We start from the raw sequence: 16174 nt of genomic DNA on the forward strand, positions 1-16174 counted from the left end.
ATTCTGAATTACAGGGTTGCAAGAAATTAAAAACAACAAGAATAGGGAGAAACAGGGGGGACATATCTGGATGAAAAAACAAAATTTCCAAGGGGTTTGGAGCAAATTATTAGCCCTAACCACAGCTCTCCTCCTCTTCAGTCTAAACTGAAATTAACCATGGACAACTTCCACTTTGCTTTTACTGGGCTTCTCTTACCGCTATGTGCTTTACCAGGGAGACAAGTCCCCCTACATCACCTTATGAAGGTGGTGAGAAAGTGCAGAGGTGATGATTTGCCTTTGTACCCTCCCCAGCAAAAGTGTAAGAGGGAAAGTAGATCCCCTTATGGTCTCCCATTTCCTCCTTTTATTAGCCTTTCTTGTCCCAAATTCCTAAGCAAAATTTTATGTATTACTAAAGCACTACATTATTAAATTACAAAACGAGTAAGTAGAAAAAGTGCTAGAATATGAATACTGTGAACAATTTCCTGTATGTACAAACAGGAGTCTTAAATTATTTCTTTCACTCTCCTATCTCTACCTCTGCCTCTCCCAGGTCTGTCAATAGTACCAAGTCTCAAAATGCTTCAGTAGTATTTCAAACCTCTTCACCTATACTCTATTCATTCAAAACCATCCAGATAAGATACAAAGTGCTTTTCTAGCTTTTTATTCTCCCACCATTTTACACCAACTTTGCTCTCTAGTCTTTCTCATCCTTGCATTTCTTAACTGTTTTCACACTGGAAAGTGTGAATGCTTTCCTCCCTTGTGCCAGTTAGAAATTTACTACTTCTCAGTTCCAAATTCAACCTAAATGCCCAGTAATGGAGAAATGATTAAGTAAATTACCATAAATGATTATAGATTTTAACATTATTAAATGTTAAACATTAACATTAGGGCAATAACTAAATTATAATTGAATCTTATGATAAAATATTATGTTTCATCAAAACTGCACTGCTCTAAATTGGTTTAACACATCCATCTACTTTCTAATGTTTTTAAAATTTCACTTTTTTTGTCTGCTAGTATGTTGCTTCCTCCATTCTCTTTGTTTATAACTTGATTATATTTAATATTATTTAGACTTAGGGAGGGAGAAGAAATCAATGTATATATTCCAACCTCCATGTTTAAACAAAAGCCCAAAACTTAATATTTGCAAGAAATGGATGATCTTCAGTTAAAAAGTGAGGGCTCCTCTCAAAATATTGATTGCCAAATAAAAATTCCATTTTACTTCTTCTAATTAATTTATTTCTAATTCACTAATTAATGTTACGTGGCCTGGTCTAAGAAACTAGGACAAAATTACAAAACCCAGTATATTTATAAAGGTCGTATGATATTTATAATGTGTTAGAAACAATATTAAATTTAGCTCTTTTACACAACATTAAATTACAGCACTAACAGAGAAGATGCTGGGTAAATCTGACACTTTCATCAGAAGAGAATCCAAAGTTATTAACTACAGTCAACTCATAAATACTTAAATTTCAAATAAATGACATCCTTAGAAGTTTGATGAGCCACAAAATTAATGAGCATTTAAGTGAATATGAAACTCAAGCAAATCTATAAAAGTTAGAAAATTAACAAACTAAACCAAAAAGTGAATTGCAAATGTAAAACAGCTCAAAAATAAAATAAAACTGAGAAACTAGGTGTTAACATATTTATAAAGCATCTTGTCATTGTACTCCACTCTTATGTAGCTGAACCCCACACAACCACATAAAAGAAGCAAAGCAAAACGTCAATTCTAACTTTTCCTTACCTAAGAGTCCAAGGTTATTCAAGTAAATCAGTTTGAAACTCAGGAGTCAGCTTTAAAGATGACAATGAAGTGCAATTATGTGCTATTAAAAGGTGATGGCTCTGCCTTCAGCCTCAGCTTTCAAGTAATCTTTAATGAAATCAGAGTTTCATTAAAGCAGGAAGACTTGGGCTGGATAAAAACCAAGTGTGAAGTCAACGTGTGGAATTCAGGCAAGCCTTAGTTTTCTAAATGCAAGCATCCATTTCCTTATATTAATGGGTTTCCATTTTAAACCAGTAAGAGAATCTTTTTTCCAGTTAAATCTTATGGCAACTATAAGACAATACATAAAACCAAAAAAAGCAGCATTTGATCAATATAAAATTAGAGGTTCAAATTTATAATATTTACTCATTACAAAGTCAACCAATCAGAAACAATGAGACTGTAGTAATAAACAAAAATATTTTGAAAGAGGAATTATAAATGAGTCCAATTCAGCGCCCAAATAATGTTTGCATTTTATTGTTTCTACTTAGTAATAGAAAGTCTGCTTTATCCAGGTACCAAATGCAAATGAAAAGTTTTAAAACAACTTATGTTGCCCTATCTAAACAATCTTCAATTAAACTCCATTAGAAATTTGAAAGAAAAGTACTAAGATTTTTTCTTTCAAAGTTAAAACACCAACAACATCTAACAATAGTTTGAATTATTTACCATGTATAAAAGTCAGATAAGAGGCTCCTAAAACTTCCTCAGATGCTAATCCCCTTTATACATATAACACAATCGCACGTACACTGTACACGGTGTTAATGTTCCACTACTGTAAAGAGAAGCATATGCACTTTGAACGTCCCTGAACCTTGTTGGGTATTAAGTATGCACCTCCTGAGTACCAGTATTACACTGCTGGGGACAGAATTATGTCCCTCACAAAAGGCATTTTCAGGTTCCAACCCCTGGATTCTGGGGGTGTGAACCCAATTGTAAATTGGACCTTTGAAGATATTATTAGTTAAGGTGTGCACAAATTGAATGAGGGTGGGCCTCCATTCAATACAGGTGAAGTTCTTATAAGCAAAGGAAATTAGTCACTGGAGAGCAGCCAGAAGCTGCAAGTCACAGAACCCAGAAGAGAAAGGAAAAGATGCTGCCATGTGCGTTGCCATGTAATAAAAAAGCCAAGGAACCTAAGGACTGCCAGCCAGCCAGGACACACCAACCTGGGGTGGGGGAAGAGCAAGCCTTCTAGGCTATGAAATCTTGGGCTAAAATATAACAGTTGTTAAGCAAATCCACTGTGTGGTATTGGTTTTACAAGGTGAGAACGAAAAACCATATACCCGCTTGTAAAATATACAGTAACTGGACAAATACAGGGTTTAAAATTTTAAAGGTTCAGGGTAGAGATCAAAATCAGTAACTGTTATCAAGACCCAATATAAGAAGTACAAACATATAAAAAATGGCAATAGAACTTTTAAGTTATTTTTCTTTCACCCCTAACTTAGCCTAGCAGTACACATTAACATGTTGGTGATCTCTATGTTAAATACTAAGTACTAAACACAGGTGAGTCTGGGAGCTGTTTTTAATTAGAGGTCGTTAGTTTGTTTAAGTTTAAAATGTACATTAAAATTAAATTTGGACTTAACTTCAGCAATGATGGACTAACTTGTTTGGAAATAACACTCCATTGAGAATAGTTAGAAAAGCCAGAAAAAATATATTAAAAAAAAATTTGTTCACAAAATCAGCAACCACTAAAGGTATTCTAGAAGAATGTGTAAATTACAAGCTAATAAAAGAGGCTAAAAAAAAATAATTAATATTAAAAATGGCAAGAAAGTAGAAAGGTAAACCAAACAGGTAAATAACTTAAAAAACATCCAGTAAAATGATATACTTAAACCCAAATATATCAGTACTAAAGAACATGTAAATAGATCAATGATGTTAATTAAAGACAAAGATGATCAAATCACATAAAAACAAAAGAAACACCTATATATGCTACTTCTGAAAGACGTGCTTTGAAAATAATGATATGTGAAGAATGAAAGTGAAAGGATAAAAATGATACACAAACACTGATCAAAGGAAAGATGGTAAGGCTATACTGACATCAGTTTTTAAAATATGGGATTTAAAGTATGAAGTAATTAGAAATTAAAGTTGAACATTACATAAAGAGAAAAAAAATCAATCCACCAGGGGACTATAACAATTCTAAATGAGTTGTTATAATATTTTAACCTCAAAATTGGTTATTTTTGAGGTTATATTTTATATTTTATGAGGTATATATTTTAGCTAATATTTTAACCTCAAAACACACAAAGTAAAATACTGACAGAGAAATAGATAAATTAACACATAGTGGAAGATTTTAACACATCAGTTATCTGACAGAATCAGCAAACAAAAAAATCAATACACAGAAAATTTAATAAACTTAAACTGACATACAGAACTTTATACCAAATAACTGCAAAATTCCTACCCTTTTCAAGTGTACATGGAACATTTAAACTGACCATAAACTGAGTAAGTCTCAACAAACTTCAAAGAACTATTATTTCATAACAGAGTATGTTCTCTAGCCATACAGGAATATTAAGCAAAAAATGAATAAAAAGATAATAAGAAATTCCCCCGAATTTTGTAAATTAAACAATACACTTCCAAGCGGATGAAGAAATCACAATACAATATAGAAATGATAATGAAATAAATGTTAATGAAAATAAAACATTTCAAAATATACATGATACAGACAAGGCATCCTTATAGGAAAAATTTTTAAATGCACATATTAGAAAAGGATGTAAATCAAGGAAGTATTTTAAGGAGTTAGGAAAAATTAATTAATTTAAAGAAAATAATATAGAATAGAAATTAATGGGACAGGATGGGGTGCCAGGGTATCAGGAGTAGAATTCTCGCTTGCCATGTGGGAGACCTGAATTCGATTCCTGGCCCATGAACTTGCCCCCAAAAAACAAACAAAAAACCAAAATCAAGAAAACAAAGATTCAACAAATGGTGCTGCAATAATGGGATACTCACTTGGAAAAGGAATGAAATGGAACCCCAGCCATATAGTATACCAAGAAAAATCAAAAAAAGAAATTAATGGGATAGAAAAATATGTAAAGAGAATCAACAAAATCAGGTTTTCTGCATAAACCTATAAACAACTAAACCCTTCAAGACTTATTAAAGACTTATTAAAAAAGAAAGTATAAATAAGCAAAATCAGAAATGAAAAAAGAATATCACTTTAGATCCTAGAGGCACTTAAAGGATAAAAAGGGAATATTATGAAGAACTTTATGCCAATAAATTTGACATAGTCAATCCTAGGAAAAAACCAGATACAAAAAGAACAGACAAATATTAATAGTTGTATATCTCTTAAAGGTATTGAATCTACAATTCCTTGCCCAGCTGAAAGAGCCAACACTTAAGGAAGAAATAATATCAACATTATAAAGCTGTCCACAGAAATAGAAAAAGAGGGACCATTTCCCAGCTCATTTTTATGGAATTAGCAAAACTTTGATATCAACACCTGAAAAGGACAGTACAGAAAAGGAAAACTCCAACCCAATTTATCTCTCACTAGCACAGATTTAAAAAAACTCTATTCTATATACTAGCAGACCAAATCCAATAATATGTAAAGGGTAATACATACTAACCTGAGAGTAGGATGTTACTATTGCAAATACCAAAAATGTTAAAGAGGCTTTGTAACTGCGGAATGAATAGAGGCAGGAAGAACTGTCTGGTACTTGACCGAAAAGGTCTAGATTGCTTTGAAGAGGCTGCTGGTAGAAATGTGGACACTAAAGGTACTTCCAGTAAGGACTTAGTCAGAAATGATGAATGTGTTACTGGAAGTTGGAAGAAAGGTGATCCTTGGTTTAAATTGGCAAAGGAACTTGGCAAAATTGAGGCCTGATGTTGGATGGAAGGCAGAACTTGAAATTGGCAAGCTTAGTTGGATATCTAGCTGAGATTTACTAACTAAATGTGTAAACTGCAGCCTGGGTTCTCCTTGCAGCTTATAGAAAATTGTGAGAGAAAAGGGATAAGCTGATGTCTGAACTCTTGGGCACAAAGAAACCAGAAACTGGTTTATTTGGAAAATTTCTCTGGAAAATTCTCAGCTTCCGTAAAACAAATCACCAGAGAACAGTACTCCATGTAAGGGTTTAACTGGACATGGAACTAGTCAATCATTTCAGTGCCAGTTAAGAATGGAAAAGCAGCTATCCATAAAGGATTTATGGAAAGTCCTACTGTCTGATACGTTTGGATCCCTGTGTGCTACATATGAAACTGACAAGTTTTTTGTGAGGTCTGTATGAACTGAACTACAGCCAGCCTGGACTAAAAGGGACAGACTGAAGGAAAAATCACTTCAAGGACAGGACCATGGAAGCTGAGGTCTGGACCAAAGACACCTTTTTGGGCCAAGAGAGCAGGCCCAATCAAGTATGTGCAAAGGACGAGTATGCCCCTGTCCATGGTGAGGGCGAGCAGAGCAGACACTGCCACATGCTTTGTTATGTGGCAGAGGAGCCAAGGATCGCTAGCAGCCAGTCTTCAGAAAGAAAGCATCACCTTGATGATGCCTTGATTTGGACATGTCATGGCCTCAAAACTGTAAGCTGGTAAGTTCTCTTTGTTTAACTGAAGCCACTTCATGATATTTTCTTTGAGAAGTCTAGGAAAACTAAAACACCCACCATATTTCTCAAGTAGCTCTCCCACTTTTCCAAAACTGAGCAATTTTCATCTGAGTGCCTCCTTGGATATATCAAGCTCTGTATGTCAAAATCAAAATCAAAATCATCATCTTGTCTCCAAAATTAATCCAACAAATTTAATCATGGCCACCACTGGGGCTAGATGCTTCGCATGGCTGAGAGCCAATGAGAGAGGAGATGGGCACTCCCACATTCCCATCTCTGCAACTAGTTGGAGAATTATCACTCAGCCCCGCAGTGAGGAGCTGTTGATTTGGGAATCAACAGATTTGTTTTAGTCACACACAGAGAACATGCTGGGGTGTGCAGTGCCTACCCCCAACCCTGAGGCAGGCCACAGTAGGCTCCTGGTTTGGGGGAAGACAGGGAGGCCTTGCCCTTGGGAGAAGAAGGGATGCACAGCATGGTAGAGCCGATGTGACAATCAGCAGGCGAGAGAGACACTAAGTTCCTCTGACTGTATCCTTTCTTCATGGAAGCCCGCAGCACTCACAGCATGTAGCGCAGAGAGGCACGGACAAGAGGGAAAAAATCACAGGGAGGCACCAAGAGATCCGATCCCACCGCAGCAATCCACACGTAAAGGCACAGGGAATGCGGGCTGCTGCCTAGCAGGTACTTCCGAGCTCGCTGAGGGCTGGGAAAGGTGAAACTCTCACCCCATAGCCCAAGGTTTTCCCATTAGAAGCCTGGGAATCACCAGACCATCATGCCCTCAAGCAAATTCTCCACCAAGTGCACAGTGCCCACCTGCACCTCCAGGGCTGGTGGTCTCCAGCACTCATGGAAACCTGCCCTACTGACTGGAATTCCACCTGGTTCAGACCCTGCCCACCCAGCTGCCGCAGTCAGGAAAAGTGGGCTTGAGGGGAAGAGGTGGCCCAAGGGCACATCTGCTGGGAAGAGAGGAAAAGTACACGCTGGCAAACTGCGGTTCTGTCAAATATCCTATAACTGTCTAAATAGACGTGCATCTCCCACATGAGGCAAAGGCCTTGCTCTGACTATGAATTACTGATAAACCAAGTATCAAAGAGGACCTTCAATGCAAACCCAAGCAACTATAAAATCTTAGGTGAGCAAGGGAAATCAACTTTCAAAAGAATCATATCAAGACAATCAAATGTGAAAAAATCAGCAGAAAATAATAAAGCATATGAAGACACCAGAATATATGGTGAAGTCAAATGACCAAATTAAAAAGCTGGAGGAGACAGAATTTGGAGCAACTAATCAAAGTTATTCCAAAATAACTTCAATGAGTTGGCCGAAGACATAAAGCGTATCAAAAAGACACCAGACTTCCTGGAAGATGGCGGCTTAGTAAGACGCGCGGATCTTAGTTTCTTCTCCAGGACACCTACTAGGGGAGTAGAAACGATACAGAAAGCGCCCAAAGCCACAACAGAGATAAAAAAGACAGCGTACCCCATCCTGGAACGGCTGGCTGGCTGAGAGAAGCAGCTCGGGTGAGATCGCCGAGGCGCGCGGGCCTTACCAGGCGGGGTGGCAAGCGGCCGGAGTTGCTCCCTTCCCCCTTCCCGGGCCGGCTGGGAGAATTGGAGAGGCGGTCCCCTGAGACCAGGGCGACTGGCGCCCACACCGCGCGCAGCCCCCGGACCAACTGGGAGAGTTGGATCGGAAACCCCCAGGCCGCGGAGAACGGTGACCCCGTGACTCCCGGGGAACGTGCACTCTCTCGGGCGGGCCGCTGCCGCTGGCGCCCTCCCGCCACGCTTGTTGCCCAGGGCCGACTAGGAAATTCGGACGGGCTCTTTCCCTGGCTGCGGCGACCAGCAACCCTCCCTGCGTTCGGACACCCTCCCTGCATTCGGACCCCGGGCCGGCTCAAGCCGCTTCGGCTAGCGAACCCCCAGGACGGCGAGAGTTTTCCAAAGTTTAAGGTCCCACAGCACCTTTTACTGGTGGGACCCGCAGACAAATGTGTGCCACGAGCGCCACCTACTGGGCAGGATAAGAAAAACAGAACCCAGAGATTTCACAGAAAAATATTACAACCTTGCTGGGTCCAACACCAAGAGAAATCTGAATAAATGCCCAGACGCCAGCAGCAGAAGATAACTGTCCACGCTCAAAAGATTGAGAATATGGCTCAGTCAAAGGAACAAACCAATAGCTCAAATGAGACACAAGAGCTGAGACAACTAATGCTGAATATACGAACAGAAATGGAAAACCTCTTCAAAAATGAAATCGATAAATTGAGGGAGGACATGAAGAGGACATGGGCTGAACATAAAGAAGAAATAGAAAAACTGAAAAAACAAATCGCAGAACTTATGGAAGTGAAGGATAAAGTAGCAAACATAGAAAAAATAATGGATAGCTACAATGATAGATTTAAAGAGACAGAAGATAGAATTAGTGATTTGGAGGATGGAACATCTGAATTCCAAAAAGAAACAGAAACTATAGGGAAAAGAATGGAAAAATTTGAACAGGGTATCAGGGAACTCAAGGACAATATGAACCGCACAAATATACGTGTTGTGGGTGTCCCAGAAGGAGAAGAGAAGGGAAAAGGAGGAGAAAAACTAATGGAAGAAATTATCACTGAAAATTTCCCAACTCTTATGAAAGACCTAAAATTACAGATCCAAGAAGTGCAGCGCACCCCAAAGAGATTAGACCCAAATAGGCGTTCTCCAAGACACTTACTAGTTAGAATGTCAGAGGTCAAAGAGAAAGAGAAGATCTTGAAAGCAGCAAGAGAAAAACAATCCATTACATACAAGGGAAACCCAATAAGACTTTGTGTAGATTTCTCAGCAGAAACCATGGAAGCTAGAAGACAGTGGGATGATATATTTAAAATACTAAAAGAGAAAAACTGCCAACCAAGACTCCTATATCCAGCAAAATTATCCTTCAAAAATGAGGGAGAAATTAAAACATTCTCAGACAAAAAGTCACTGAAAGAATTTGTGACCAAGAGACCAGCTCTGCAAGAAATACTAAAGGGAGCACTAGAGTCAGATACAAAAAGACAGAAGAGAGAGATATGGAAAAGAGTGTAGAAAGAAGGAAAATCAGATATGATATATATAATACAAAAGGCAAAATGTTAGAGGAAAATATTATCCAAACAGTAATAACACTAAATGTCAATGGACTGAATTCCCCAATCAAAAGACATAGATTGGCAGAATGGATTAAAAAACAGGATCCTTCTATATGCTGTCTACAGGAAACACATCTTAGACCCAAAGATAAACACAGGTTGAAAGTGAAAGGTTGGGAAAAGATATTTCATGCAAATAACAACCAGAAAAGAGCAGGAGTGGCTATACTAATATCCAACAAATTAGACTTCAAATGTAAAACAGTTAAAAGAGACAAAGAAGGACACTATATACTAATAAAAGGAACAATTAAACAAGAAGATATAACAATCATAAATATTTACGCACCGAATCAGAATGCCCCAAAATACGTGAGGAATATACTGCAAACACTGAAAAGGGAAATAGACTCATATACCATAATAGTTGGAGACTTCAACTCACCACTCTCATCAAGGGACAGAACATCTAGACAGAGGATCAACAAAGAAATAGAGAATCTGAATATTACTATAAATGAACTAGACTTAATAGACATTTATAGGACATTACATCCCACAACAGCAGGATACACCTTTTTCTCAAGTGCTCATGGATCATTCTCAAAGATAGACCATATGCTGGGTCACAAAGCAAGTCTTAACAAATTTAAAAAGATTGAAATCTTACACAACACTTTCTCGGACCATAAAGGAATGATGTTGGAAATCAATAATAGGCAGAGTGCCAGAAAATTCACAAATACGTGGAGGCTCAACAACACACTCCTAAACAACGACTGGGTCAAAGAAGAAATTGCAAGAGAAATTAGCAAATACCTCGAGGCGAATGAAAATGAAACACAACATATCAAAACTTATGGGATGCAGCAAAGGCAGTGCTAAGAGGGAAATTTATTGCTCTAAATGCCTATATCAGAAAAGAAGAAAAGGCAAAAATTCAGGAATTAACTATCCATTTGGAAGAACTGGAGAAAGAACAGCAAGCTAACCCCAAAGCAAGCAAAAGGAAAGAAATAACAAAGATTAGAGCACAAATAAATGAAATTGAAAACATGAAAACAATAGAGAAAATCAATAAGGCCAGAAGTTGGTTCTATGAGAAAATCAATAAGATTGATGGGCCCTTAGCAAGATTGACAAAAAGAAGAAGAGAGAGGATGCAAATAAATAAGATCAGAAATGGAAGAGGAGACATAACTACTGACCTCACAGAAATAAAGGAGGTAATAACAGGATACTATGAACAACTTTACGCTAATAAATACAACAATTTAGAGGAAATGGACGGGTTCCTGGAAAGACATGAACAACCAACTTTGACTCAAGAAGACATAGATGACCTCAACAAACCAATCACAAGTAAAGAAATTGAATTAGTCATTCAAAAGCTTCCTAAAAAGAAAAGTCCAGGACCAGATGGCTTCACATGTGAATTCTACCAAACGTTCCAGAAAGAATTAGTACCAATTCTCTTCAAACTCTTCAAAAAAATCGAAGTGGAGGGAAAACTACCTAATTCATTCTATGAAGCCAACATCACCCTCATACCAAAACCAGGCAAAGATATTACAAAAAAAGAAAACTACAGACCAATCTCTCTAATGAATACAGATGCAAAAATCCTCAATAAAATTCTAGCAAATCGTATCCAACAGCACATTAAAAGAATTATACATCATGACCAAGTAGGATTCATCCCAGGTATGCAAGGATGGTTCAACATAAGAAAATCAATTAATGTAATACACCATATCAACAAATCAAAGCAGAAAAATCACATGATCATCTCAATTGATGCAGAGAAGGCATTCGACAAGATTCAACATCCTTTCCTGTTGAAAACACTTCAAAAGATAGGAATACAAGGGAACTTCCTTAAAATGATAGAGGGAATATATGAAAAACCCACAGCTAATATCATCCTCAATGGGGAAAAATTGAAAACTTTCCCCCTAAGATCAGGAACAAGACAAGGATGTCCACTATCACCACTATTATTCAACATTGTGTTGGAGGTTCTAGCCAGAGCAATTAGACAAGAAAAAGAAATACAAGGCATCAAAATTGGAAAGGAAGAAGTAAAACTATCACTGTTTGCAGACGATATGATACTATACGTCGAAAACCCGGAAAAATCCACAACAAAACTACTAGAGCTAATAAATGAGTACAGCAAAGTAGCAGGTTACAAGATCAACATTCAAAAATCTGTAGCATTTCTATACACTAGTAATGAACAAGCTGAGGGGGAAATCAAGAAACGAATCCCATTTACAATTGCAACTAAAAGAATAAAATACCTAGGAATAAATTTAACTAAAGAGACAAAAAACCTATATAAAGAAAACTACAAAAAACTGCTAAAAGAAATCACAGAAGACCTAAATAGATGGAAGGGCATACCGTGTTCATGGATTGGAAGACTAAATATAGTTAAGATGTCAATCCTACCTAAATTGATTTACAGATTCAATGCAATACCAATCAAAATCCCAACAACTTATTTTTCAGAAATAGAAAAACCAATAAGCAAATTTATCTGGAAGGGCAAGGTGCCCTGAATTGCTAAAAACATCTTGAGGAAAAAAAACGAAGCTGGAGGTCTCGCGCTGCCTGACTTTAAGGCATATTATGAAGCCACAGTGGTCAAAACAGCATGGTATTGGCATAAAGATAGATATATCGACCAATGGAATCGAATAGAGTGCTCAGATATAGACCCTCTCATCTATGGACATTTGATCTTTGATAAGGCAGTCAAGCCAACTCACCTGGGACAGAGCAGTCGCTTCAATAAATGGTGCCTAGAGAACTGGATATCCATATGCAAAAGAATGAAAGAAGACCCATCTCTCACACCCTATACAAAAGTTAACTCAAAATGGATCAAAGATCTAAACATTAGGTCTAAGACCATAAAACAGTTAGAGGAAAATGTTGGGAGATATCTTATGGATCTTACAACTGGAGGCGGTTTTATGGACCTTAAACCTAAAGCAAGAGCACTGAAGAAGGAAATAAATAAATGGGAACTCCTCAAAATTAAACACTTTTGTGCATCAAAGAACTTCATCAAGAAAGTAGAAAGACAGCCTTCACAATGGGAGACAATATTTGGAAATGATATATCAGATAAAGGTCTAGTATCCAGAATTTATAAAGAGATTGTTCATCTCAACAACAAAAAGACAGCCAACCCAATTACAAAATGGGAAAAAGACTTGAACAGACACCTCTCAGAAGAGGAAATACGGATGGCCAAGAGGCACATGAAGAGATGCTCAATGTCCCTGGCCATTAGAGAAATGCAAATCAAAACCACAATGAGATATCATCTCACACCCACCAGAATGGCCATTATCAACAAAACAGAAAATGACAAGTGCTGGAGAGGATGCGGAGAAAGAGGCACACTTATCCACTGTTGGTGGGAATGTCAAAGGGTGCAACCACTGTGGAAGGCAGTTTGGCGGTTCCTCAAAAAGCTGAATATAGAATTGCCATACGACCCAGCAATACCATTGCTGAGAATCTACTCAAAGGACTTAAGGGCAAAGACACAAACGGACATTTGCACACCAATGTTTATAGCAGCATTATTTACAATTGCAAAGAGATGGAAACAGCCAAAATCTCCATCAACAGAAGAGTGTCTAAACAAACTGTGGTATATACATACGATGGAATATTATGCAGCTTTAAGACAAGATAAACTTATGAACCATGTAATAACATGGATGGACCTAGAGAATATTATGCTGAGTGAATCCAGCCAAAAACTAAAGGACAAATACTGTATGGTCCCACTGATGTGAACGGACATTCGAGAATAAACTTGAAATATGTCATTGGTAACAGAGTTCAGCAGGAGTTAGAAACATGGTAAGACAATGGGTAATTGAAGCTGAAGGGATACAGACTGTGCAACAGGACTAGATACAAAAACTCAAAAATGGACAGCACAATAATACCTAATTGTAAAGTAATCATGTTAAAACACTGAATGAAGCTGCATCTGAGCTATAGGTTTTTGTTTTGTTTTGTTTTGTTTTGTTTTGATTTTACTATTATTACTTTTATTTTTTTCTCTATATTAACATTCTATATCTTTTTCGGTTATGTTGCTAGTTCTTCTAAACCAATGCAAATGTACTAAGAAATGATGATCATGCATCTATGTGATGATGTTAAGAATTAATGATTGCATGTGTAGAATGGTATGATCTCTAAATGTTGGGTTAATTTCTTTTTTTCCGTTAATTAAAAAAAAAAAAAAAAAGAGAAGGGATAATTGGAGATGAAGGGATACAGACTGTACAACGGGACTGGATATAAAAACTCAGAAATGGACAGCACAATACTACCCAATTGTAATGCAATTATGTTAAAACACTGAATGAAGCTGCATGTGAGGTATAGGTTTTTTGTTTTTGTTTTTTTTTGTTTTTTTTTCTTTCTATTATTGTTTTAATTCTTATTCTGTTGTCTTTTTATTTCTTTTTCTAAATCGATGCAAATGTACTAAGAAATGATGAATATGCAACTATGTGATGTTATTAAGAATTACTGATTGTACATGTAGATTGGAATGATTTCTAATTGTTTTGTTAATTCTTTTTTTAATTAATAAAAAAAAAAAAAAAAAGACACCAGAAGAGCATAAAGAATTTGAAAGAGTAAATAAAAAATATTGCAGAACTTATGGAAATGAAAGATACTATAGTTCAAATTTTAAATATACTAGAGACAATCAACAGCACATCTGAAGAAGCAGAAGAAATTACGTGACTAGAGGACAGGGCAACTGAATGTGAATGCACAAAAGAACAAACGGGGAAAAAGATGGAAAATTTTAATTGGATCTCAGGGAAATGATGCACAACATAAAGTGCACAAATATGAGAATCACCAGTGTTCCAGAAGGAGAAAAGAGTAAAGGGCTGGGAAAAGTATTTGAACAGATAATTGAGGAAAACTTCTGAACCCTTAAAAAAAAACACAAATATGCAAATCAAAGAAGGACCAACAAACTCTAAAGAAAAAAATCCAAATAAAATCACTCAAAGACATACACTAATCAGACTGTCAAATGCTGAAGAAAAGGAGGCAATCCTGAGGGTAGTGAGAAAAAAAGCAATCCACCACATAAAAGGGAAGCTACATAAGACTAAGTACTGACTACTAACTGGGCACCACAGAGGTGAGAAGGCTATGGTATGATACACTTAAGATTCTGAAAGAGAAACTTGTCAGCCAAGAATTTTTTATCCAGCAAAGCTGTCCTTCAAAAGTGAGGGAGAGTTACGCATTTTCCAAACAAAGAAACCAACACAAACAAACAAAAAATTAAACAAACAGTGCTGCAATAATGGGACACTCACATGGAAAAAGAATAAAATGTGAACCTACCATACAAAAAAAAAAAAAAAAAAAGTGAAGGAGAGTTTAAAATCTTCACAAACAAATGTTGAGAGATTGTGTTAACAAGAAACCTACCCTGCAAGAAATACTAAAGGAGTACTGTCAGCTAAAAGAAAGACAGGAGAAAGAGGTCTGGAGAAGGGCACAAAATTGAAGAGTATTAATAAGCGTAATCGACAAAGTAATAAAAATAGAGAAATGTAAATTAAAAAATCAGAAACAAGATAGAGGTCATTATTAAGGATCCTGAAGAAATAACAATAAAAAAAGGATGCTATGAATAATTACATGCCAACAAACTAGAAAACTTAGTGAAAATGGACAATTTCCTACAAATACATGAACAGTCACTAACTCAAGAAGAAACAGACCTCAACAAACCAATCATGAGTGATTCAATCAGTTCTCAAAACCCTTCCTACAAAGAAAAGTGCAGGGACAGATGGCTTCATAGGGGAATTTTACCAAACAGTCCAAAAAGAACTAACACCACACCTGCTCAAACTCTTCAAAAAAAACTGAAGGAAAAGGAACACTACCCAACTCATTTTATGAAGCTAACATCACTCTAATACCAAAACAAGATAAAGATACTACAAGAAAGGAAAACTACAAGCCAATCTCCCTAATAAATGCAGATGCAAAAAGTCTCAACAAAATACATGCAAACTGAATCCAAAGGATTTAATATTAAAAGGATTTAATATTAAAAGGATTATATACTATGATCAAGTAGGGTTCATTCAAGGCATGCAAGGGTGATACGACATAAGAAAATCAATCAGTGTAATACAACACATGAACAAAATGAGAGGGAAAAATCACATGATCATATTGATTAATACTGAAAAAAAGCATTCGACAAAATACAACACTTCTAAAGGCAGGAATTGAAGGAAACTTCCCCGATATGATAAAGGGCATATATGAAAAACCCACGTACTTGTAAGATTGAGAATGAGACACAGATGCCTGCTGTCTCCATTATTATTGAACATTGTGCTAGAAGTTATAGCTAGCGCAATTAGGCAAAAAAAAAGAAATAAAATTATCCAAATTAGAAAAGTAGTAGTGAAACTTTCATTATTTGCAGATTACATGATCCCATATTTGGAAAATCCTGAGAAATCC

The 16174-nt window shown here is 36.7% G+C and overlaps 1 protein-coding gene and 1 long non-coding RNA gene across 7 annotated transcripts in view; one reads left to right on the plus strand and one right to left on the minus strand.

Moving 5' to 3' along the window:
* The window catches only part of LDAH (lipid droplet associated hydrolase), a 185092-nt gene that overhangs the window by 159638 nt on the left and 9280 nt on the right, over positions 1 to 16174 (minus strand). Inside the window, exon 1 of one of the 6 annotated variants that reach the window (XM_077152183.1) lies at positions 1772 to 3510. The exons of the other annotated variants lie outside the window; for them this stretch is intronic. The gene's annotated coding sequence lies outside the window, so the exon portion shown is untranslated. Of the gene's footprint in view, positions 1 to 1771; positions 3511 to 16174 lie in introns of those variants that run through there. 6 annotated transcript variants of the gene reach the window in all.
* Positions 1 to 16174, plus strand: part of LOC143676913 (uncharacterized) — a 71182-nt gene that overhangs the window by 16343 nt on the left and 38665 nt on the right. The gene's annotated exons all lie outside the window — the stretch shown is intronic.

This window comes from Tamandua tetradactyla, chromosome 3, assembly GCF_023851605.1.
Source record: "Tamandua tetradactyla isolate mTamTet1 chromosome 3, mTamTet1.pri, whole genome shotgun sequence".
NCBI classification, from domain to species: Eukaryota; Metazoa; Chordata; class Mammalia; order Pilosa; family Myrmecophagidae; genus Tamandua; species Tamandua tetradactyla.